This window comes from Chiloscyllium plagiosum, unplaced genomic scaffold, assembly GCF_037043375.1.
Source record: "Chiloscyllium plagiosum isolate Xiang-an unplaced genomic scaffold, Cpla_swu_hap1 HiC_scaffold_27, whole genome shotgun sequence".
In the NCBI taxonomy this organism is placed as follows: Eukaryota; Metazoa; Chordata; class Chondrichthyes; order Orectolobiformes; family Hemiscylliidae; genus Chiloscyllium; species Chiloscyllium plagiosum.
In genome coordinates, this window is record NW_028270165.1 from 53,882,944 (window position 1) to 53,909,115 (window position 26,172).

The window sequence follows — 26,172 nt, forward strand, 5'->3', positions numbered from 1 at the left end:
CAATCCTGGTGACACACCATTGGTCACAGGCCTTCAGTCTGAAAAGCAACCCTCCATCACCACCCTCTGTCTTCTGCCTTCGAGCCAGTTCTATATCCAAATGGCTAGTTGTCCCTGCATGCCATGAGATTAAACCTTGCTCACCAGTCTCCCATGAGGAACCTTGATGAACGTCTCCCTGAAGTCCATATAGATCACGACCATCGCTCTGCCCTCATCAATCCACTTTGTTACTTCTTCAAAAAACTCAATCATGTTCATGAGACATGATTTCCCAAGCATAAAGGCATGCTGACTATCCCTAATCAATTCTTGCCTTTCCAAATACATGTAAATCCTGTCTCTTAGGATTCTCTCCAAAAACCTGCCCATCACGGATCTCAGGTTCACTGGTCTATAGTTCCCTGGCTTTTCCTTACCACCTTTCTTAAATAGTGACAACACGTTAGCCACCCTCTAGCCTTCCGGCACCTCACCTGTGACTATTAATGATACAAATATCTCAGTAAGAGGCCCAGCAATCACTTCCCCAGTTTCCCATAGAGTTCTAGGGTACTCCTGATCAGGTCCTTGGGATTTATCCACTTTTATGCATATCAAGATATCCAGCAATTTCTCATCTGTAATATGGGCATTTTTTCAACATGTCACCATCTACTTTCTCACATTCTATATCTTGCATGCCCTTCTCCACAGTAAACACTGATGCACAATATCCGTTCAGTATCCCGTACCCCCCAACCCATCTACTGCAGCTCCACACAAAGGCCGCCTTGCTGATCTTTGAGGGGCCCTATTCTCTCCCTTGTTATCCTTTTGTCCTTAATGTATTTATAAAAACCCTTTGGGTTATCCATGACTCTATTTGCCAAAGCTATCTCATGTCCCCTTTTTGCCCTCATGATTTCCCTCTTAAGTATGCCCTTACTGCCTTTATACTCTAAGGATTCACTCGATCTCTCTGCCGATACCTGATATATGCATCCTTCTTTATCTTAACCAAAATCTAATTTTCTCTAGTCATCCAGCACTCCCCAACCTACCAGGCTTTCCTTTCACCCTTATAGGAATATACTCTAAATCAGACAATCACCTGATGAAGGAGCGTCGCTCCGAAAGCTAGTGTGCTTGCAAGTAAGCCTGTTGGACTATAACCTGGTGTTGTGTGATTTTTAACTTTGTACACCCCAGTCCAACACCGGCATCTCCAAATCAGGAATATACTGTGTCTGGACTCTTGTTATCTCATATTTGAAGGCTTCCCATTTTCCAGCAGTCCTTTAACCTGCGAACATCTGCCCCCAATCAGCTTTTGAAAGATCTTGCCTAATACCTGAGCCTTCCTCCAATTTAGAACTTCAATTTTTAGATCTGATATATTATTTTCAATCACTATTCTAATGTTAATAGAATTGTGGTTGCTGGCCCTTAGGTTTTGCACCCTCGCCAGTATGTACATCCATATTGTGAATTAGAAAATGTCCTTGTACACACTTAACAAATTCCTCTCTTTGGCAGATAGGTAAATGGGCGGGAGTTAAACCTTGGGTCCACTCTTCCTTCATTCCCATCAACCCTAACCCCTTCCCACCCCAATAATCCAACGGCACTTTCCACTGCAACTGCCGAATGTGTGACACCAGCCCATTTACCTGCTCCCTCCTCACTATCCAAGGGCCCAAACTTACCTTCCAGGTGAAGCAGCACTTTACTTGCACTTCCCACAACCCAGTCTACTGCATTTGCTGCTCGTAATGTGGTCTCATCTACATTGGGGAAAACGAAGCATAAATTGGGTGACTGACTGTGTGGAGTTTGCACGTTCTCCCCGTGTCTGCGTGGGTTTCCTCCGGGTGCTCCGGTTTCCTCCCACAGTCCAAAGATGTGCAGGACCAGGTGAATTGGCCATACTAAATTGCCCGTAGTGTTAGGTAAGGGGTAAATGTAGGGGTATGGGTGGGTTTCGCTTCGGCGGATCGGTGTGGACTTGTTGGGTCGAAGGGCCTGTTTCCACACTGTAATGTAATCTAATCTAATAATCTAATCTAAAAACATGTACGTTCTGCCTGCAAAAAAGACCCTGAGCTTCCAGTTGCCTGCCAATTCCACACCCCACCCTGTTCCCTGGCCAACATCTCTGTCTCAGGTTTGCTGTAGTGTTACAGCGAAGCTCAGCACCAGCAGAACGAAGAGCACCGAATATTACACTTGGGGACCATATATCCCTCTGGTCCCAATATCGAATTCAATAAGTATAGGGCCTGAAATCCATAGCATCCTCGTCGCTTCCACACACAATATCTCCTGCACATCAACCAACGTTTTCCCAATCACCATCAGTTCTGTGGAAGGGTCACCGGCAACTCCTGTTTTTTGTTTCTGATATACAGCATTCACAGTTCTTTCTCCTTTTTATTGAGGAAGAGTTGGAAATTGTTTCGAGAGACAGAAGGAGAGGAGGAAGAGACAGAACAGCGGCCACGGCGCTGCGTGTGCGCAGCGGAACAGCGTATGGGCGGCACGGTGGCCCAGTGGTTAGCCGCCTAGGGCGACTGACTGTGTGGAGTTTGCACGTTCTCCCCGTGTCTGCGTGGGTTTCCTCCGGGTGCTCCGGTTTCCTCCCACAGTCCAAAAATTTGCAGGGCGAGGTGAAGTGGCCATACTAAATTGCCCGTAGTGTTAGGTAAGGGGTAAATGTAGGGGTATGGGTGGGTTGCGCTTCGGCGGGTCGGTGTGGACTTGTTGGGCCGAAGGGCCTGTTTCCACACTGTAAGTAATCTAATGTAAACATACATGAACTGTTGATCTCCGTTGTTTCTCATAACGTAAAATCATTGCAGTGCGATCACTTCCCTTAATCATGAATTGAGGCCGTCAGATACGCATGAGCTTGTGGCGCAACGGTAGCGCGTCTGACTCCAGATCAGAAGGTTGCGTGTTCAAATCACGTCAGGCTCACTAACGTCAACTCCTTTCAATTAAAGAGTACATTTATTCCGAATATCTGTTAAGCCAAATCTTCTTTGTGGAAACTTTTGATCACTCTCGTCTGACGGCCCCTCTCCACATTAACGGTGAGCCTGAATTTTATAAACGGTGTCAGTAAAATCCAGTGGCGGACACTGATTTGGTTCAATCGATTTTTTTGCCAAGAGTAATTCACCGAGAGGATGCTGCTGCGTGAAACAGCGTGGGGAATTACTGCAGGGCCTCCTGCGCATGGGACACACCGCAACTGATGTGTTTCACCTTCACCAGTTTATTCCTATCTCGGAGAAGAGAGGTTTGATGATTCGGATCATAGCAGCCAGACAGAGAACAGGAGAAGAGCACTCAGACCTTCACAAGCTTGTCACCACAGCTGGGTCATCGTGGCCCGTGTATCAGTATGGGATAGTGAGCTGCATCTACTGACTGGAAGCACAGCAAATTGGAGTGCTGGTGGGACTATCACACAGGAGAAAACGGCTTCGACCTATCAACTGGAGTGGCTCCCAATGCGCAACTCCGCTCACCTCAACTGAATAACTAAACAAATTACTCAGTGGTTCAAAGGAATACTCGGTTTTGAATCTGCATTGTGTCATGTACCTTCGAGAATGACGTCAAAACACCTTCTTTGCTGTGATGGAGTATCCTGTTGGGCAGAATATATCCGTTGTCAAATTTCCTACGTTCTGTTGGTCCAACTCCGATTTCACTCGGAATCACGAAATGTGTGACAGCGCAGACTGAAGCCATGCAGCCCACCCTAGCTCTGCTGGTGCAACACAATATGTAAATAAGTGTCTCATTCTGTCGCCTTCACCCTGTAAATCTGCACATTGTTACATTGAACATGCCCACCGAATTCCCTTTTGTGTCCATTGAATCTACCTCTTTGTCACTGCCATACAGGAACTTACTGACCCCACTCCCTGTGTGAAAACGGTCTTCCTAATGTCACTTTTGCTTATTTTCGTGATGACTTTCAATCTCTGCCAAATCGTTCTTGATCTTTTCAGGCCTGGGAGCATTTTCATTACATTATTTCCTCTGTCTAAAACCCTCATGACGTGGAAAACTTCAATCAGACCTGCTTTCAGTCTTCTGTTCACCAAAGAGAGCTGGCCCAAATTTCCAATCTACCTTCATGACCGACATTCCTCATACACGACACCATTCAGTTCAAACTGTTCAGCGCCGTCTGCAATCACTTCACTTCCCCGCTTCCTGAAGTATCACCCTCAGAATTGAGCAGTAATGCAGCTGGAGGTTCCATTCAGAGTCGGATTGCGCGGGCGAAAAATCTGCAATACTTGTTTTCACTTTGAACAAGTGTTTCCCTTCGCCGTGTTCTCTGCAATGGCACCATAAGACCATAAGGCATAGGAGTGGAAGTAGCCATTCGGTCCATCTAGTCCACTCCACCATTTAATCATGGCTGATGGGCATTTCAACTCCACTTATCAGCATTCTCCCGTAGCCCTTAATTTCTTGTGACATCAAGAATTTATCAATCTTGGCCTTGAAGCCATTTAGCGTCCCGGCCTCCCTGCACTCCACGGCAATGAATTCCACAGGCTCACCACTCTCTGGCTGAAGAAATGTCTCCGCATTTCTGTTCTGAATTTACCCCTTCTAATTCTAAGGTTGTGCCCACGGGTCCTAGTCTCTTCGCGTAACGGAATCAATTTCTTAGCGTCCACCCTTTCCAAGCCATGCATTATCTTGTAAGCTTCTATTAGATCTCCCCTTAACCTTCTAAACTCCAATGAATACAATCCCAGGATCTTCAGCCGTTACTCGTATGTTCGACCTGCCATTCCAGGGATCATCCGTGTGAATCTCGGCTGGACACGCTCCAGTGCCAGTATGTGCCTCCTGAGGTGTGGGGCCAAAACTGGACACAGTACTCCAAATGGGGCATAACCAGAGCTTTATAAAGGCTCAGTAGCACATCGCTGCTTTTATATTCCAACCCTCTTGAGATAAATGACAACATTGCATTCGCTTTCTTAATCACGGATTCAGCCTGCATGTTTACCTTTAGAGAAGGTAAACCTCTGTCCCATACCTAATTCAGGCAGTCCGATCTGATTTAATGAAGCGGTTTTTGAGAAAACTGATCCGGCATTTTTGCTCAGGTCAATTTAAGAAAAGAGGGTTCGCCTGGGATTGGAACCCGGTATCTCCGACACGTCTGTATAAGCTAGAAAACCCAAAGCTAGCATAACCAAAGCTAGCATAATACCCCGAGACCAGCGAGCCACCAACCATGGGCGCAGCCAGCTCCTGAAGCAACTGAGACTTGCTCAGTACGAAATACATTGTACATTGCTCCCAGAATTGCAAGCAGGGAAGATTTTCAAGAACATCTGCTTCTCAATCGGTCTCCCTGCTCCCAGGGCGCTGCTGTTTGCCCCGTCCACAGGAACCGGGCTCTCTCTACTGGTGGATAATTGAACCTTTTGTTTCCACTTGCAAGCTGTGTTGGTGGAAGGCAGAGCCCATTCACTCTTCTGCTCTCTCTCTCTCACTATTATGTGAGGCAGGAGAAGTCAGTTACAGTCATGCGTAGGAAATGGGCAACTTTGAAATTGTTCCAAAGGTCCTGTTAACGGAGACACAGAAAGATGCTGTGCTTCCGGGACAGAGAGAAATGGAGACCGGAGACTCTTCCCTCAAGTAAATTGATATGAGTACATTTTTGTGCAGCCTGCTTGGTGTTCAGAATTTGTCTAGACACAGCAATCCTGCAGAGAGTCTTTTCTTACACGGGCGTTGGTTTCTTTACTGCAGGAATGGACCAAACCAGCAAGTCATGTGTTACAACTTCACCGGTTCATTGCCATCTGAGAGAAGAGGTTTAACACTTGAGATCAGGACACACCGACAGAGAACAGGACCAGACAACTCAGAACTCCACAAGTGTGCCAGCGCAACTGTATTAATTTGACTTGTGTATCGATGTGACATATTTAACTCAGATACCCGAAGTTTTGGGAAGCAGATGACAAGGTAAAGGAGAGAGCAGAGCGCCGTTATACGGGAAAGCTGCTAAAGACGACATTGAGTGAATAGGAGAAAATGGTTTCACTTCTGAGTTGTGATCCCAACATGCACCCGCTGTGCCATTCTCCTGCATTGCACGGCAGCTTTTCCAGAGAAGTATTCAGCTTTTCATCTGGCGTGTGACTTGCACGTTCGAGAATGACATCAAAAGATCTTCACTGCTGTAGTGTCATGTGCTGTTGTGCAGACATATTGTCGATGTGCAAATATAAACTCAGAGAGCAATCTACACTGGAGACTCTGAACCAGCTGAAACTTGCTCCGTGTGAAATACATTCCACATTGCTCCAAGAATTGCAGGCACCAGAGTTTCCAGAACATCTGCTTGTCATTCTGTCCCCGGGGCGCTGGTATTTGTCTCATCCCCAGGAAGTGGACTATATCCACTGGCGGATAATTAAACCATTTTATTTCTACTTGCACGTTGTTCTGGGGAGAGAGAAGAGTCCATTCGCTCTTCTGCTTTCTCTCTCAATCCCTTAGGGTGAGAGGTATCACCTACACTAATGCGTGAGAAGTGAGTAACTTTGATCGTGAATTTCCTCCAAACGTCTGTTATCAGAGAGATAGAAAGATGCTGTGCTGGCGGGGCAGAGAGAAATGGAGACCGAGGACTCTTCACTCAAGTAAATTCACATGAGTACATTGTTGTGCAGCCTGCTTGGTGTTCAGAATTCCTCACACGCAGCAATCTTACAGGAAGTTTATTGCAAAGTCAGCATCGCTTTCTTTGCTGCGACCGCGCAGCAGTTAACATCTGAGCTTCAAGTGTCCCAGATGAAGAGAATCCGAGTGAAACCTTCACTCACTGAGAGTCATCCCCGCGGCCCTGAGCTGAGGGACTGCAGGCAGTCCAACACTGAAGGGACGGTTAAAAATGAACCACTGTTGCTCCCTCAGCCTCTCTGTCCCAGAGACAGGCAGTGGGACAGCATATATGCGGAGCATCATTCTCCCGCCGACAGAGGCGGTTCAGCCCATTGAATCCACGGCGACTCTCTGCCACTTGTCTCTCTCTGAGGTGATTCACAATCAGTGATACCTGTCCTAATAGTAAAGGACTGTGTCTGAGTGGTGATACAGTTTCTGAGATGCTGATCGTCTTGTCATTCACGTCCGAACCGGCGTGCCAAATTACTGCAGGGAATGGACGAAACTGCAAGGCATGTGTTTCAACTTTATCAGCTTATTGGCATCTCGGAGAAGTGGTTTTACGAATTAGTTCATAGGAAACCGACGAGGAACAGGAGAAGACCACTCAGACCTCCAAAAAGCATGTTACTTGAACCGTGTGTGTTTCCCGAGTGTATCGATATGATACACGATATTCAGGCAGTCGGTGCAAAGGCAAGATACAGAATAGAGCACAGCACCATTACAAATGAAAGCTGCTCAAGGAGACATTGCGCAACAGAGGAGGATGGTGATCCATCAACCTCTGGGATATGAGCCTAGCACACTACCGCTACGCCACTCTGCTCCCGCACGCCTTGTGTTTTCCACAGGTCCCTTCGAGACTGATGTCGAAGATCTCCACTGCTGTCGTATCGTATGCTGTTACGCAGACGTATTGAGGCTGTGTCAATATAAACTTTTTTTCTGAACTCCCACATTCTGTTCGTCGAACTGTGATTTCACTCTGAATCACAGCTTGTATCACAGCGCAGCCGGAGGCCATGCGGCCCACCTTCGCTCTGCTGGGTCGACACAGTAAGTAAACGTGTGTCTCTTGCCTTCTCCGTGTAATTCTGCACATTGTTACTTTAAACATGACCACCGAATTCCCGTTTGCGTCTATTGAATCTGCCTCTTTGTCAGTGTCAATTAGGGATTTACTGACCCCAACCACCACTCCCTGTACGAAAGCATTCTCCCTAATGTCACTTTGGGTTCTTTTCCCCATGACTTTAAAACTCTGCCGAATCGTTGCCTATCCTTTCAGGCGTGGGAGCATTTTGACTACATTACTTTCTCTGTCTAGACTTCGCATGACTTGGAAAGCTTCAATCAGGCCAGATTTCAAACTTTTTTCTCCGAGGAGAGCTATCCTAATTTTCCAATCTTGCTTCATTGCTGATATTCCTTAAACGCGACACCACTCACGTCAGCGCAATATTCCATCATTTCACTTCCTTGCTTTCTGCCCAATTCGTACTCCAAGCAGGTAAAATCAATGACTGCAGATGCTGGAAACCAGATTCTGGATTAGTGGTCCTGGAAAAGTACAGTAGTTGAGGCAGCATCTGAGGAGTAGTAAAATCGACGTTTCGGGCAAAAGCCCCGACTTTAGCGAAGGTGCTTTTTGAGAAGGTTAACCGGGCACTCTTGCACATGTCAGGAAACGCGGGCTCGTCCGGGATTTCGCGCAAGTCTATGTAGTAGAAGACCCCAAGCGAGAATGATACCCCGAGACCCACGAGCCACACCGAGAGCACACAAGCACCCCCGCTCCACCTTTTTAACCAGCTGAGTCTTGCTCAGTGTGAAATACATTTGACATTGCTCTGAGAATTGCAAGCGGCAAAGAGTTTCCAGAACAATTGCTTCTCATTCTGTCTCCCTGCTGCTCTTTGTCCGGGACCCTGGAACCGGCCTCCCTCTACTGGCAGAAAATTAAACCGTTTTGATTCTAAACTTTTCTCTGACACCGGAGTGACCCGTGACAAGCATTGCCCTCCTCAACATAGGGTACAGAGAACAGGAGAAGACCCCGCAGACCTCCACGAGTGTGTCATCTCAATTGTGCACATTGGGCCAGTATATCAATGTGAAATATTTATGTCGAAGTTTTTTGAGAAAGAGATGAGAAGGCGAGGTGTAGAACAGTGCGCCGTTATACGGGAAAGCTGCTGAAGACGACATTGACTGAATAGGAGAGATGGTTTCCCTTCTGGGTGATGCTCTCATCACGCACCCGCAGACATATCGCCGTCGTGCAAGTATAAACTCTGTCTAAATTCCCACATTCTGTTTTTACGAACTGTGCTTTCGGTCAAAAGCACATAATTTCAACACTCGCAACGTTCAAACTTTACGAACTTGTCATAGATATATTTAGCAACACCTGGAAGAAATTCTTCCAAACGTACCTGGGGAATTTCGGTTTGAGTGCTCTTGAACTTTAAGTGGAAGGACGGGAAGTTTGCCTCGAGGCTGCGTAATGTGGAGATGTGTTAACTGGTAGTGGTTGACCATCCCAGTGCTTCCCGATGCAGGTTGCCCTGACCCATCGGGAGGTTTCTTTGATAAACTGTCCCGGGGGCCTCCAGCCGTACCGTGACGTCATAGGGCGAGTCCCCGGTGATGGCCTGCAGCTGCTGTGATACAATAACGATGCTGGCCCCGGAATATGAATACGAATTAGTTCATGAGTCACGTGGTACTGAATCATTCTATGGAATATTCTTTCAACATCACGGATTTATATATGAGAGGAAGCAAGTGGGCAGGGCTTACACCTCGGGTCCACTCTTCCTTCACTCTCAACACCCCACACCAACGTCCCATAGTCCCAAGGCACTTTCCGCTGCAACCGCCGAATGTGTAACACCTGGCATTTACCTGCTCCCTCCTGAATATCCAAGGGCTCTAACATACCTTCCAGGTAAAGCAGCACTTTACCTGCACATTTGTCACAAACTAGTCGACTGCATTCGTTGCTCACAGTGTGGTTTCCCCAAAGTAACATGAAGCATAAACTGGGTGACTGCTTCGCAGAACATCTCGGTTCTGCCCGCAAAAAAAGGCCTTGAGCTTCTGGTTGCCTGTCACTTTAACACGCCACCCTGTTCCCTGGCCAACATCTCTGTCTCAGGCATGTAGCAGTGTTCCAGCAAAGCTCAGCTCCTGATGGAAGACCAACGCCTCATTTTCCTCTTGGAGATCCTATAGCCCTCCAGTCTTCAACATCGAGTTCAATATTGTTTGGACGCGAACTCCCCCATGCCCTTGACCCCTACCACACCCACACAAGGCCTTGTTATCACATAGTCTGCTGTTACACACGACTTATTGTTAGCCAGGAACAGTCTCCATTAACAATTAGTCACCCTCCTACACAGATTGTTATTCACTCCTTTGGCCCTCCATTGTTCTCCCTCTGAACTGTTGGCAAAGAGAGCAATGTGGACTGATATCCCTGAGCCAGCTGTTTGTCCCATCTCCAGGAACATGGCTCCCTCCACTGGTGGATAATTAAACTATTTTGCTGTTGCGCTGTGAGGACATTGTGTAAATATAAACTTTTTCTGAATTCCCACCTTCCGTTGGTCGAACGGTGAAGTCACTCTGAATCACAACACGTGTCACAGCGCACTTGGAGACCCACCTGCTTCTACACAGAAAGTAAACGAGAGTCTCTGTTCGTATCATTCCCTTGCCTTCTCCCTGTAAATCCCCACATTGTTACTTTGAACATGACCACCGAATTCCCTTTTGTGTTATTGAATCTGCCTCTTTGTCACGGTCAGACAGGGATTTACGGATCCGAACCACTCCCTGTGCGAAAATGTTCTTCCTAATATCACTTTTACTTTTTTTCCAAATGCCTTGAAATCTCTGCAAATTTTTTGGGAAATTGAATGGATTCTCATTCCTGCACATGAGGCTGAATTGATTAAATTTCTAACGTAAAGGACTGCGGATGCTGAGAATTCGAGACAGAAAGAGGAAGTGCTGGAGAAACTCAGCAGATTTGGCAGTACCTATGGGAGAAAACAGAGTTCTGAAATATTGTCATTGATTCTCGTTCCACCGATGGTGCCTGACCTGCTGAGTTGCTCCTGCAATTTCTGTTTTTGCTTTGAACTGAAAGTTCATTTCATCTTTCGGGATGAAACAACCAGACTCGCCATGTGCAAGTATTTAACCCTTTCGAAACCTGTGAAGTGATTGGATTCAAACAAACTCAGCAATAATTCACTCTTTCTCAGCTCCACAGGCAGAGAGACCTGGGAAATGGATCTGTCAGTTGGTTCTGTATTGGTGGGCCGAGTGGTTAATGCGACGGACTTGAGATCCATTGCGGTTTCCCCACGCAGGTGTAAACCCTGCCGAGTACAGTTGAGAACTGTCGTCAGAAAGAAAGGGAGATTGCTCCACGTTTTTTTAAAGATGCAAATCAGTGGAGGGGTTGAAATATTTCAATCACATTGGGACTGGTCGGGAATCTGCAACCCACTGCCTGTCAGGGTGGAACAAGCAGAAACCCACAGAGCTGCTTTTGAGGCGATGAGCCAAGTGTTTGGAAATGAGACTTGAACAGTGAGGGGCGTGAAGTCGTGATCGAAATGAAGCAGGCACCTGAGGATTAATATGTTTTATTTGCCAGTGAAAGATACTGCTTCACAAAGTTGGGCCTGTGGAAGGGAATCAGTAACGGTGATTATCTTTGGTTATTCACCTTGTGAATGTTCCCATTGCTGCGCATGTCCGTGTTAACGTCAGTACTCTGCAGCATGGCGGCGTTAGATACGCACAGGGCCGGGGGCGCAATGGATGACGCATCTGACTCCACCTACCTGTTTGAAATGCAGCTCACAGCTTCTTCACACACCCCAATTAATCTTTCTCATTGTCCTGAAGCCGGCATACGGTTTGAATTCCCGATCTGCGGGAACGAGACTTTTTTCACTGTCTCGCGTCAGGAAGGGTCCCTGAGAACATCAGAGTCACGTCACAGCGCTGTCAGAGGAGGGGAAGCTGAAATAGCCCCACACGCTGCTCGTGGACACATTTCACTTTCCCCAACTCACCGCCCCAACCACTGCGGCTCCTTGGAGTGGAAAGGAAACAAATACCAAAATCCAGTCTTAGCTTTATGAATCTTCAGAAAATAAGAAATTTGTTCATCCCTTCGGATTTTCTATCCTGGACTGACAGGAATGAGGTTTATCACTCTTTTAGGAGAACATTGCAAGTGGATGTTTTGCAGAAAAGCCCCAAAATACAATCTGACATTGACACTTGATTAATCAGGACCTGGATGTTATCGGCCTTTGAATGTGTGTGTTGTGCTCCAGAACTTTGTTGTTCACAGTTTTTAATGTTTATCTTCCCAGTCCCCTGTATCACTTGCTGAAAATGTTTAATCTGCGCCGTGTAATCCTTTCACTATCTGCTAATCAGAATAGCATTTCTTTGTTTTACCTAAATTATCTTGATCTTGCATATGTCAAGCCTCAAGCCAATTTCACTGGAAACCTCCTCCAGTTCAAAAACCAACTGTTAATGATGGCTCTGTTTTCTGTCACGTAACCAATTTCAGATCGATGTTGTTAATGTTTCTTTTATTCCTTCAGATCCAGGTTTCGCTCACAGGGCTAGAACAGAAATATCACCAAAGACATTTACTAATCTACGTTCATCCTATCGATTGTATTAGCATCATCAACACTTCTCATCAAAATAACTCGAGAGACTTTCATCACAATTTTCTGTGAACAGTTCTACATTAGCTTTGCTGAATGAACCCCAATTTTTTTGAAGTGGCTCCTTATTTTCGGCCAAAATTATTAATCTCTCTCTACGTGGAAATGGATCTTTCTCACCCGCTCTATCTCTCATCAATGTGTGGAGTTCAGTTCAATTTTCCATCAGCCTCCTCTGTTCTGATCAAATCCAGGGGAACAGGAAACATTGGGGTTATGATGCGGCCATGACAAGCCCAATACTCACCTTTCCTGTTGGACCCATTCGATGAGAAATATTAGACCACAACTTGGGGCCTCGAGTTGTGGCCGAACATTTACGTTGCCGCCTGACACATCCTTTGCGGGCTCTCCCGCCCATGTTGGAATCCTGCTGAATGTGCTTTCTTCGCTGGCGATTTTAAATGACTTCCTGTTGGTTGCATTATGCTCAAACTTCACAAAACCCATCTCAATAAAGCCACGTTTTCTCACGTCTGGGAATTTATTGCCATGCAGGAAACTCGAGTTCTGAACAAAAACCGTAGCACACTCAAAACGTCGGCTCTGTTCACCTTTCCACAGATTCGATTTCCGGGCAGGGAAGAAATTTTCAGAGGAGTTGTCAGCATGCATCCTTATCTCCCTGGTAGTCTAGTGGTTAGGATTCGGCGCTTTCACTGCTGCGGCCCGGGTTCGATTCCCGGTCAGGGAAGCAACTTTCTGGGCGTTTATAGGTTGCCCGTTCTTCTTAAATGTGCTGTGCAGTTATTTATTGATCTACGAAGTTCCTGGATGCTGCAGTGTGTCGTGGCTTGTTGAAATAGTGTCCTGATTGAGATTTGTTTGTATGTGTAGGGATGATTGCTTCTGCAGTTAAGTTCTTGGATCGTGTGCGTTGTTTTCCTGTCGAGGCTGTTTTGAATTTACCATTGACTGTTCGTTCTCCTGTGACATCTAGAAATGGCACTTTGTTGTTGTTCTCCTCTTTTGCGAATTTTATGCCAGTAAGGAGATTGTTGATGGTGTTGTAGGATTCTTCTAATTTGTTTCATTTTGTGCTGACAAAAGTGTCATCACTGTAGCGGACCCAAAGTTTGGGTTGGATCGTTGGAAGGGCAGTTGGTTCGAGTCTCTGCATTATTGCTTCTGCGAGGAATCCTGATACTGGTGGTTTCGTTGATTTGTTTGTTAGTCTTGTTACTGAATATGAAGTGGGTGGTAAGGCACAGCTCCACGAGGTTGACAGTGTTTTCTTTGCTGATGAAGTTGGTGCAGTGTTTGTGTCTTTGGTTCTTCGAGTAGTGTCTTCAGTTTTCTTTGGCCACGTTGATGTTAATGGATGTGAACAGGGCTGTTATGTCAAAGGACAGCATTATTCCATCCTCTTCTATTTTGGTGTCTTTGGTGTTCAGGAATTCTTGGATGGAGTAAATGGAGTGGCGTGAATCTTCGACTTGGTGTTTTCGTCTTCTGTCGAGTTCTTTGACTAGTCTGTATATTGGTGTTCCAAGCAGTGAGACTGTGGGCCTGAGGGTTTGAGGAGGAGGAGAACAACAACAAAGTGCCATTCTTCGATGTCACAGTAGAGCGAACAGTCAATGGGGGAACTTCACACTAGCATCTACAGAAAAACAACACACACAAACCAAATACTTAACCACAGAAGCAATCATCCCAACACCCACAAACGAAGCTGCAGCAGGACATTATTTCAACGAGCCACTACACACTGCAGCACAGAGAAACTACGAAGAGCAGAAGAGGAATACGTATATAGTGTATTTAAGGAGAACGGGTACCCAATAAACCCAGTCCGCCGATTTCTCATTGATGCTTCCAAGCTGACTTTCAAAAATTCGTTTGGCCCTCCATTCTTTCCTGTTTGTTTTTTGCGGGTTTTGAAACCTTTCGCAATCCTCTGACTGAGTATTGGAGTTGGGAAGTTATGTTGTGGCTGTATAGGACATTGGTTAGACCACTTTTGGAATATTGTGTGCAATTCTGGTCTCCCTCGTATCAGAAGGATATTGTGAAATTTGAAAGGGTTCTGAAGCACCAGTGGGTCCACAGAGGGGAAGAGGCCCTTCTGCTGCCCTGAATGTGGGAAGGCCTTCAGTGATTCCTCTGCCCTGCTGACGCACTAGTTGGTCCACGCCAGGGACGGCTGTTCGCCTGCCCTGAGTGCGAGATGGCCTTCAGCAGTTCTTCCCACCTGCTGAGACACCAGTGGGTCCACACTGAGGAGAGGCCGTTCTTCTGCCCCGAGTGCAGGAGGGGCTTTGCTCTTTCCTCCGACCTGCTGGCCCTTTGGTGGGTCCACATGGGGGAGATGTCGTTCAGTTGCCCTAAGTGCAGGAAGACCTTCAGCAATTCCTCAGCCCTGCTGAGGGACCAGTCCATCCACACCGTGGAGAGGCCCTTCAGCTGGCACGACTGTGGGAAGAGGTTCATGTTTTCCTGCAACTTGTGGAAGCACCAGCGGGGGCACCAGCGCTCCCAGCAATCAGATCCCACCGGTGATGCTGCCTTCGGTCACACCCCAGGACTGAACCTCCTGCCAGTTCTCACAGTGGGTGCACTGGGAGAGTAGGTGGGATGTTTTTGTTTTCTGCTGGACTGCAATTGTCTTCCCCACCCCCCCACAACCACAACCCCATGGTGCCTCAGGGTTAGCACTGCTGCCTCATGGCACCAGAAACCCAGGATCAATTCCACCCTAGGGGGTCTGTGTGCAGTTTAGGGAAGGTAGGAAAATAGATCTGAGTAGGTTACTCGTCGGAATATCAGTGCAGATGTGTTGGGCTGAAGGACCTGTTTCCACATTGTGGGTGTTCTACGATCCTATGAGCTTTGCTTTCAGTGGAGACTGCTGCTCATTGAGCCCGGGACTGTACATTGCCAATGAAATGATCCAGAGAAACCTAAGACCGCAAGACAATCAGAGCAGAAGTTAGGCCATTCGGCCCGTCGAGTCTACTCTGAAATTCGTTAGTGACAAAAGTAGTGCACATGAGATTAGCTTCAGTGTGGAAACAGGCCATTTGTCCCAACAAGTCCACACCGACCCTCTGAAGAGTAACTCATCTAGACCCATTTCCCTCTGACTAATGTACCTAACTCTGTGGGCAATTAAGTATGGCCAATCCACATGACCTGCACATCTTTGGTTTATGGAAGAAAGCAGGATCACCCACAGAAAACCCACGCAGACATTGGGAGAAAGTGCAATCTCCTCACAGACAGCTACCTGGGTCCCTGGCACTGTGAGGCTGCAGTGGTAACACTGAGCCACTACATGTAGCCCGAAGTAGGCAAGCAGGAGGTTATGAGAATTCAGCAAGCCAGACAGCACCAGGATGTGGAGTCATCGGCGTTTTGAGTATTAACCCTTCTTCAGGACTGAAATGTTGACTTGTCTATGAGAAACGATTTACGGGAATGTTGCAGGGGTTTGGAGGATTTGAGCTAAAGGGAGAGGCTGAATCGGCTGGGGCTGCTTTCACTGGAGCATTAGAGGCAGAGGAGTGATCTAAAGAGATTACAAAATCATGAGGGGCATGGACAGGGTAACAGACAAGATCTTTTCCCTGGGATGGGGGAGTCCAGAACTAGAGGGCAGAGGTTTAGGGTAGAAAGTAAAATATATTAAACGGACAACTTCTTCATGTAGAGGGTGGTATATATATGAAATGAGCTGCCAGAGTATATGGGTCAGGTGCTGTCAAATGAGACTACATTAATTTAGGGTATCAGGTCAGCATGGACAAGTTGGACCGAAAGGTCTGTTTACATGCTGTACGTGTCTCTGACTACTGGTCCTGATGTAAGTTTAAAATAAAGTCCAAGTAACTTTGAATAGTTCAATCTTGTTGAGCTCACCTCCTGAAAAGTTTCAAATGAATCCCGCTGAGAGATACTGTTTAAACATGCTGAGTTGGACAAAGTATCCCATCAAGTTCAACACAGACCCAGAGTTGAAAAAGTCAGAAGTCAGAACACCAAGGGGACCAAAACTGAGAGAGATCTAGGGTTCGGGCTATTAGCTCCTAGAAAATGGAGTCGTGGGTAGACAGGGTGGTGAAGAAGGCTTTTGGCAAGCTTGCTTTCATTGGTCAGAGCATTGAGCACAGAGTTGGGACGTCTTGTTGCAGCTATCACGCATGCCACACAACAACGAGAGGCGTGGCCCTGCCCCCCTCTGACTGGCTGTCCCTTTGAATATCTGGGGGAAGATTCGACCCACCTGCCTGTGTTTGGCTCATATGTACTTCTCCAAATAATTTTAAACATTGTAACATTACCTGCATCCACCACTTCCTCTGACAGTTCATTCCATACACGAACCACCTTCAATTTAAAAAAAGTTGCCCCCACCCCCATCCTTTTTAAATCTTCTCCCTCTTATCTTAAAAATATACTCCCAAATTTTGAACTCCCCTATCCTGAGGGAAAAAACCAAGGTTATTCAACTTATCTTTGTCCCTCATGACTTCATAAACCTCCATAACCTCCACCCTCAACCTTCGACACTCCAGTGAGAAAAAGTCCCAGCCTATGCCGTCTATAAATCATTCTGGCAACATCATAGTTAAAAAAGGTGAGCTTTAAGAATTGGCTGAAAGGGCAGTGAAGATTCAACCAGCTGACAGTGGATCTGAAATCACATGAAGATCAGACCAGGTTCGGACACAGGAAACCAGATAAGTTTTTACAACAAACCTCAACGGTTTCATCATTAGACTCTTAATTACAGATTTATATTGAATTCAGATTCCACCATCTGCCGTGGTAGATTTTGAACCCAGGTCCACAGAACATTACCTGGGTGAATAGTCTGGTGACAATAAAGTCGGCCATCACCTCCCCTGAACACATTGGCTTATTGTCTTTCGCGGTAACAGAGGAGCAAGAGGTTTCAGCAGCTGTTAAGTTGTTGATATTACACAAGGGAGCATCAGCACTCTCAGTAATGGCACATACTGAAGCCAGGGCCCTGTATCAGAGGTAAGGGCTCGGGAATCATAAGAAATAGGAACAGGAAAATGCCAATCAACCCCTTGAGCCTGCTTCTCCTTTTAATAGGATTGTGGCTGATCTGACATTCCCCACATGCACTTTCCTGCCCTTTTACTGTAACTGTTCATCCCCCGACTGATCACGAATCTATCGATCCTAGTTTTAAATGTGACATGAAGGCTGTTACTTGAATGGGGGAGGGGGGAGCTAAGGTCGAACTTGGGGACTAAAACAATGGCTTCACACTTCACAATATTTAACTAAGGGAATGTTTATTGTTTATAGTTAAAAATTCCTGAAGAAGGGCTCATGCCCAAAACGTCGATTCTCCTGCTCCTTGGATGCTGCCTGACCTGCTGGGCTTTTCCAGCAACACATTTTCAGCTCTGATCTCCAGCATGGCAGTCCTCACTTTCTCCTAGAGAATCCCATGGAGTTTTACAGAGTGACACAGATGTACAGCACGGAAACAGACCCTTCAGTCCAACTCATCCATGCAGCCCAGATATCCTAACCTAATCTAGTCCCATATGCCAGCACTTGGCCCAAATCCCCATAAAACCTTCCTATTCATATACACATCCAGATGCATTTTAAATGCTGTAATTATGCAGCCTCCATCATTTACTCCAGCAGCTCATGCCATACATGCATCACCCTCTGCGTGAAAAGGTTGCCCCTTAAGTCCCTTCTATATCTTTCCCCTCCCCTCCCTAAAACCATGCCCTCTAGTTCTGGACTCCCCCACCCCAGCGAAAAGGATTTGTCTATTTGCCCTATCCATATCCCTCATGATTTTATAAACCTCTATAAGGTCATCCCTTAGACTCCGACGCTCCAGAGAAAACAGTCTATTCAGCCTCGCCCTATAGCTCAACCCTCCAACTCTGGCAACATTCTTGTAAATCTTTTCTGCACCTTTTCTAGTTTCTCAACATCTTTCCGATAGGAAGCAGACCAAAATTACATGCAATATTCAAAACGTGGCCTGACCAATGTTCTGTACAGTGGCAACATGAGCTCCCAACATCTATCATCGATGCTCTGACCAACAAGGAAAGCATACCAAACGCCTTCTTTACTATCCAATCTGCCTGCGTCTCTACTTTTAAGGAACTATCAATCTGAACTCCAAGGTGTCTGCTCAGCAACACTTCCAAGGAACTTACCATTAAGTGTAAAAGTCCTGTTCTGATTTGTTTTTCAAAATGCAGCACCTCATATTTATCTACATTAACTTCCATTTGCCCCTTCTCAGCCCATTGGCCCATCTGATCAAGGTGCCGTTGTAATCTGAGGTAACCTTCTTTGCTGTCCACTACAACTTCAATTTTGGTGTCATCTACAAACTTGCTAACTATACCTCCTCCGTTCACATACAAATCATTTATTTAAATGACAAAAAGTAGCGGACCCAGCATCGATCCTTGTGATACCCCATTGGTCACAGGCCTTCAGTCTGAAAAGCAACCTCCATCACCACACTCTGTCTTCTGCCTTCTAGCCAGTTCTGTATCCAAATGGCTAGTTGTCCCTGCATGCCATGAGATGAAACATTGCTCACCAGTCTCCCATGCGGAACCTTGATGAACGCCTTCCTGAAGTCCATCGCTCTGCCCTCTCCAATCCACTTTGTACTTCTTCAAAAAACTCAATCATGTTCGTGAGACATGATTTCCCAAGCATAAAACCATGCTGACTATCCCTAATCAATTCTTGCCTTTCCAAATACATGTAAATCCTGTCTCTCAGGATTCTCTCCAAAACCTTGCCCGTCACGGATGTCTGGCTCTCCGGTCTATAGTTCCCTGGCTTTTCCTTACCACCTTTCTTAAATAGTGGCACCACATTGGCCACCCTCTAGCCTTCCGGCACCTCACCTGTGACTATTGATGGTGCAAATATCTCAGTGAAAGGCCCAGCAATCAGTTCACCAGTTTCCCACAGAGTTCTAGGGTACTCCTGATCATGTCCTTGGGATTTATCCACTTTTATGCATTTCAAGATATCCAGCAATTTCTCCTCTGTAATATGGGCATTTTTTTCAACATGTCACCATCTACTTTCTCACATTCTATATCTTCCATGCCCTTCTCCATCGTAAACACTGATGTATAATATCCGTTCAGTATCCCCCTCCTCCCCCCCCCCCACCCCACCCCACCGCCCCCTCCCCGCCGATCTACTGCAGCTCCACACAAAGGCCGCCTTGCTGATCTTTAAGGGGCCCTATTCTCTCCCTTGTTATCCTTTTGTCCAGAACGTATTTATAAAAACCCTTTGGGTTATCCATGATTCTATTTGCCAAAGCTATCTCATGTCCCCTTTTTGCCCTCATGATTTCCCTCTTTAGTATGCTCGTACCGCCTTTATACTCTAAGGATTCACTCGATCTCTCTGTCGATACCTGACGTATGCATCCTTCTTTATCTTCACCAAAATCTCAATTTCTCTGGTCATTCAGCATTGCCTACACCTACCAGCCTTGCCTTTCACCCTAACAGGAATATACTGTGTCTGGACTCTTGTTATCTCATATTTGAAGGCTTCCCATTTTGCAGCAGTCCTTTAGCTTTTGAAAGATCTTGCCTAATACCTGAGTCTTCCTCCAATTTAGAACTTCAACTTTTAGATCTGATATATTATTTTCTATCACTATTCTAATGTTAATAGAATTATGGTTGCTGGCCCTTAGATTTTGCACCCTCGCCAGTATGTACATCCACATTGTGAATTAGAAAATTTCCTTGTACACACTTAACAAATTTCTCTATTTGGCGGATAGGTAAATGGGCAGGAGTTATACCTTGGGTCAACTCTTCCTTCATTCCCATCAACCCTAACCCCTTCCCATCCCAATAGTCCGACGGCACTTTACCTTGCAACTGCCGAATGTGTGACACCAGCCCATTCACCTGCTCCTTCCTCACTATCCAAGGGCCCAAACTTACCTTCCAGTCGAAGCAGCACTTTACCTGCTCTTCCCACATCCCAGTCTACTGCATTTGCTGCTCACAATGTGGTCTCATCTACAATAGGGAAAACGAAGCATAAACTGGGTGACTGCTGCATAGAACATCTACGTTCTGCCCGCAAAAGGATCCTGAGCTTCTAGTTGCCTGCATATTCCACACCCCACTCTGTTCCCTGGCCAACATCTCTGTCTCAGGTTTGCTGTATTGTTCCAGCGAAGCTCAGCACCAGCAGAACGGAGAGCACCGAATATTTCACTTGGGGACCATACATCCCTCTGGTCCCAATATCGAATTCAATAATTCTAGGGCCTGAAATCCATAGTATCCTCGTCCCTTCCACACACACCAAGCCTTGATATCACATAGTCTGTCATTACACACTACCTATTCTTAGCCACGAAAAGTCTCCATTCACCCTCCCACGCGGATCGTTATCAACTCCCTTTCCTGTCCAACAGTTCTTCCCTCGCTTTGGGGTCTGTCATGATCTATTATTTATTGCATCCGCCTTGCTCCCACGATATCTCCTGCGTTTGAACGTTCTCCCGATCACCATCAGTTCTGTGGAAAGATCACCGGCAATTACTGTTATTTTTGTTTCTGATATGCAGCGTCCGCAGTTCTTTCAGCTTTTTATTGAGGTAGAGTTGGAGATTGTTTCGAGAGACAGAAAGTGAGGGGGGGAGAAACAGAACAGACATGAACTGTTGATCTCCGTTGTCACTCAAAACTTAAAATCATTGTCGTGCGATCACTTCCCTTAAGCATGAATAGCGGTCAGCAGCTGTTTGTGACGCGCCGGTAGCGCGTCTGACTCCAATACAGAAGGTTGCGTGTTCTAATCCCGTCAGGCTCCCTGTAACCAGCTTCTTATTCTTCAAATCAAGAAAGGCGGACGTTCACTCGGGATGTCTGTTGAGCCAAGTCTTCTTTACGGAAACTTTCGATCACACGTGAAGCTTTGCTGTCTGTTTGATTTGTGAACACTGTGTCAGGGAGGTGGTGTGCCCATTGTCTGGGTAAATGCTCAGCACCCCCAGTTCATCACGGGATTTAAACACAGTCGTCTCCCTCTGGGCAGCCACTTCGTTCAGTTGGTGACAGCGCGGTGTGAATAACATAATACTGATACTTTTACAACATAGTCCAGAGACTCCCAGGTTTATGTTTCAATCTATCAGGAGAGTGATAGCGAGTTCAGATAGAAATGTTTCCCAGCAACAGCAAATTCTTTCCTTTCACTGGACACAGTTAAAATTATCCTTTCTCAACAGAAGGAGCGGAAACTACAGTCTGACGGCCCCTCTCCACATTAACGGTGAGCCTGAGTTTTATAAACGGTGTCAGTAAAATCCAGTGGCGGACACTGATTTGGTCCAGTCGATTTTTTTGCCAAGCGTAATTCACCGAGAGGATGATGCTGTGTGAAACAGCGTGGGGAATTACTGCAGGGCCTCCTGCGCATGGGACACACCGCAACTGATGTGTTTCACCTTCACCAGTTTATTCCCATCTCAGAGAAGAGAGGTTTGATGATTCGGATCATAGCAGCCAGACAGCGGACAGGAGAAGAGCACTCAGCCCTTCACAAGCTTGTCACCACAGCTGGGTCATCGTGGTCCGTGTATCAGTATGGGATAGTAATCTGCATCTACTGACTGGAAGCACAGCAAATTGGAGTGCTGGTGGGACTATCACACAGGAGAAAACGGCTTCGACCTATCAACTGGAGTGGTTCCCAATGCGCAACTCCGCTCACCTCAACTGAATAACTGTAAACAAATTACTCAGTGATTCAAAGCAATACTCGGTTTTGAATCTGCATTGTGTCATGTACCTTCGAGAATGACGTCAACACACCTTCATTGATGTGATGGAGTATCCTGTTGGGCAGAATATATCCGTTGTCAAATTTTCCACGTTCTGTTGGTCCAACTCCGATTTCACTCAGAATCACAAAATGTGTGACAGCGCAGACTGAGGCCATGCAGCCCACCTTAGCTCTGCTGGTTCAACACAATATGTAAATAAGTGTCTCATTCTGTCTCCTTCTCCCTGTAAATCTGCACATTGTCACATTGAACATGCCCACCGAATTCCCTTTTGTGTCCATTGAATCTACCTCTTGGTCACTGTCAGACAGGAACTTACTGACCCCACTCCCTGTGAGAAAACGGTCTTCCTAATGTCCTTTCAGGCCTGGGAGCGTTTTCACGACATTATTTCCTCTGTCTAAAACCCTCATGACGTGGAACACTTCAATCAGACCAGCTTTCAGCCTTGTGTTCACCAAAGAGAACTGCCCCAACTTTGCAATCTACCTTCATGACCGACATTCCTCATGCACGGCACCATTCACTTCAACTTGTTAAGCGCTGTCTGCAGTCACTTCACTTCCCCGCTTCCTGAAGTATCACCCTCAGAATTGAGCGTAATACAGCTGGAGGATTCATTCAGGCTCGGATTGCGCGGACGAAAATCTGCAATACTTGGTTTCACTTTGAACAAGGGTTTCCCTTCGCCGTGTTCTCTGCAATGGTACCATAAGACCATAAGGCATAGGAGTGGAAGTAAGGCCATTCGGCCCATCGACTCCACTCCACCATTTAATCATGGCTGATGGGCATTTCAACTCCACTTACCCGCATTCTCCCCGTAGCCCTTAATTCCTTGTGACATCAAGAATTTATCAATCTCTTGAAGCTATTTAGCGTCCCGGCCTCCACTGCACTCCGCGTCAATGAATTCCACAGGCTCACCACTCTCTGGCTGAAGAAATGTCTCCGCATTTCTGTTCTGAATTTACCCCCTCTAATTCTAAGGCTGTGCCCACGGGTCCTAGCCTCTTCGCCTAACGGAAACAATTTCTTAGCATCCACCCTTTCCAAACCATGCATTATTTTGTAAGTTTCTATTAGATCTCCCCTTAACCTTCTAAACTCCAATGAATACAATCCCAGGATCCTCAGCCGTTCCTCGTATGTTCGACCTGCCATTCCAGGGATCATCCGTGTGAATCTCCGCTGGACACGCTCCAGTGCCAGTATGTCCTTCCTGAGGTGTGGGGACCAAAACTGAACACATTACTCCAAATGGGGCCTAACCAGAGCTTTATAAAGGCTCAGTAGCACATCGCTGCTTTTATAAACCAACCCTCTTGAGATAAATGACAACATTGCATTCGCTTTCTTAATCACGGATTCAACCTGCATGTTTAACTTTAGAGAAGGTAAACCTCTGTCCCATACCTAATTCAGGCAGTCCGATCTTATTTAATGAAGCGGTTTTTGAGAAAAGTAATCCGGCAGTTTTGTGCAGGTCAATTTAAGAAAAGAGGGTTAGCTTGGGATTGGCACTCCCACACGTCTGTATAAGCTAGAAAACCCAAAGCTAGCAAAACCAAAGCTAGCATAATACCCCGAGACCAACGAGCCACCAACCATGGGCACAGGTAGCGCCTGAAGCAACTGGGACTTGCTCAGTACGAAATATATTGTACATTGTTCCTAGATTTAAACACAGCAAAGAGTTTCAAGATCATCTGCTTCTCAATCTGTCTCCTTGCTCCCAGGACGCTGCTGTTTGCCCCGTCCCCAGGAACCGGGCTGTCTCCACTAGCAGGAGAAAATGAGGTCTGCAGATGCTGGACATCAGAGCTGAAAATGTGTTGCTGGAAAAGCGCAGTAGTTCAGGCAGCATCCAGGGAACAGGAGAATCGACGTTTCGGGCATAAGCCCTTCTTCAGGAATGAGGAAAGTTTGTCCAGCAGGAAAGATGTCAAGGTGAGGGTGATAGGTCAGACTGGAGTGGGGGTGGAGAGGTCAGGAAGAAGATTGCAGGTTAGGAAGGCGGTGCTGAGTTCGATGGTTTTGACTGAGACAAGTTGGGGGGAAGGGAAATGAGGAAACTGGTGAAATCCGAGTTCATCCCTTGTGGTTGGAGGGTTCCTCGGCGGAAGATGAGGCGCTCTTCCTCCAACCGTCGTGTTGTTGTGGTCTGGCGATGGAGGAGTCCAAAGACCTGCATATTCTTGGTGTTGTGGGAGGGGGAGTTGAAGTGTTGAGCCACAGGGTGGTTGGGTTGGTTGGTCCGGGTGTCCCAGAGGTGTTCTCTGAAACGTTCCGCAAGTAGGCGGCCTGTCTCCCCAATATAGAGGAGGCCACATCAGGTGCAGAGGATGCAATAGATGATGTGTGTGGAGGTGCAGGTGAATCTCTGGTGGATATGGAAGCTTCCTTTGGGGCCTTGGAGGGAGGTGAGGGGGGAGGTGTGGGCGCAAGTCTTGCACCTGCTGTGGTTGCAGGGGAAGGTGCCGGGAGTGGAGGTTGGGTTGGTGCGTGGTGTGGATCTGACGAGGGAGTCACGGAGGGTGTGGTCTTTACGGAATGCTGACAGGGGAGGGGAGGGAAATATATCCCGGTGGTGGGGTCTGTCTGGAGGTGGCGGAAATGACGGCGGATGATGGGCTGTACATGGAGATTGGTGGGGTGGTAGGTGAGGACCAGTGGGGTTCTGTCCTGGTGGCGGTTGGAGGGGCGGGGCTCATGGGCGGAGGAGCGGGAAGTGGAAGAGATGCGGTCGACCTCGTCGGGGGGAAATTGGGGTCCTTGATTTGCGGTCCTTGCGGTCTCCACTAGCAGATAATTTAACCATTTTGTTTCTACTTAAAAGCTGTGCTGGTGGAAGGCAGAGCCCATTCGCTCTTCTGCTCTCCCTCTCACGATTACGTGAGGCAGGAGAAGTCAGTCACAGTCATGCGTAGGAAATGGGCAACTTTGAACTTGTTCCATAGGTCCTGTTAACGGAGAGATAGAAAGATGCTGTGCTGCCGGGACAGAGAGAAATGGACACCGGAGACTCTTCCCTCAGGTAAATTGATATGAGTGCATTTTTGTGCAGCCTGCTTGGTGTTCAGAATTTGTCTTGACACAACAATCCGACAGAGAGTCTTTTCTTACACGGGCGTTGGTTTCTTTACAGCAGGAATGGACCAACCAGCATGTCATGTTTTACAACTTAACTGGTTCATTGCCACCTGAGAGAAGAGGTTTAACACTTGAGATCAGAACACACCGACAGAAAACTGGACTAGACAACTCAGAGCTCCACAAGTGTTCCAGAGCAACTGTGTAAGTTTGAGTTGTCTATCGATCTGACATAATTAACTCAGATACCCGAAGTTTTGGGAAGCAGATGACAAGGCAAGGAAAAGAACAGAGTGCCATTATACGGGAAAGCTGCTAAAGACGACATTGAGTGAAGAAGAGAAAATGGTTTCGCTTCTGGGTTGTGATCCCAACATGCACCCGCTGTGCCATTCTCCTGCATTGCACGGTAGCTTTTCCAGAGAAGTATTCAGCTTTTCATCTGGCGTGTGACTTGCATGTTCGAGAATGACGTCAAAAGATCTTCCCTGCTGTAATATCATGTGCTGTTGTGCAGACATATCGTCGATGTGCAAATATAAACTCAAAGAGAAATGTACACTGGAGACTCTGAGCCAGCTGAAACTTGCTCCGTGTGAAATACATTCCACATTGCTCCAAGAATTGCAAGCAGCAGAGTTTCCAGAACATCTGCTTGTCATTCTGTCCCCGGGGCGCTGATGTTTGTCTCATCCCCAGGAACTGGACTCTCTCCACTGGCGGATAATTAAACCAATTTCGTCCTACTTGCAAGCTGTTCTGGGGGCCGGAGAGGGGGGAGGATGGATGAGT

General features: G+C 46.7%; 1 protein-coding gene and 2 non-coding genes across 3 annotated transcripts in view; all 3 read left to right on the forward strand.

Moving 5' to 3' along the window:
* LOC148144103 (uncharacterized) overlaps positions 1-26,172 on the forward strand; it is a 43,067-nt gene that overhangs the window by 12,315 nt on the left and 4,580 nt on the right. The gene's annotated exons all lie outside the window — the stretch shown is intronic.
* On the forward strand, positions 2,887-2,958 carry trnaw-cca (transfer RNA tryptophan (anticodon CCA)). Its single transcript has one exon. It is a non-coding gene; the product is annotated as a tRNA-Trp (tRNA).
* trnae-uuc (transfer RNA glutamic acid (anticodon UUC)) lies at positions 13,105-13,176 on the forward strand. Its single transcript has one exon. It is a non-coding gene; the product is annotated as a tRNA-Glu (tRNA).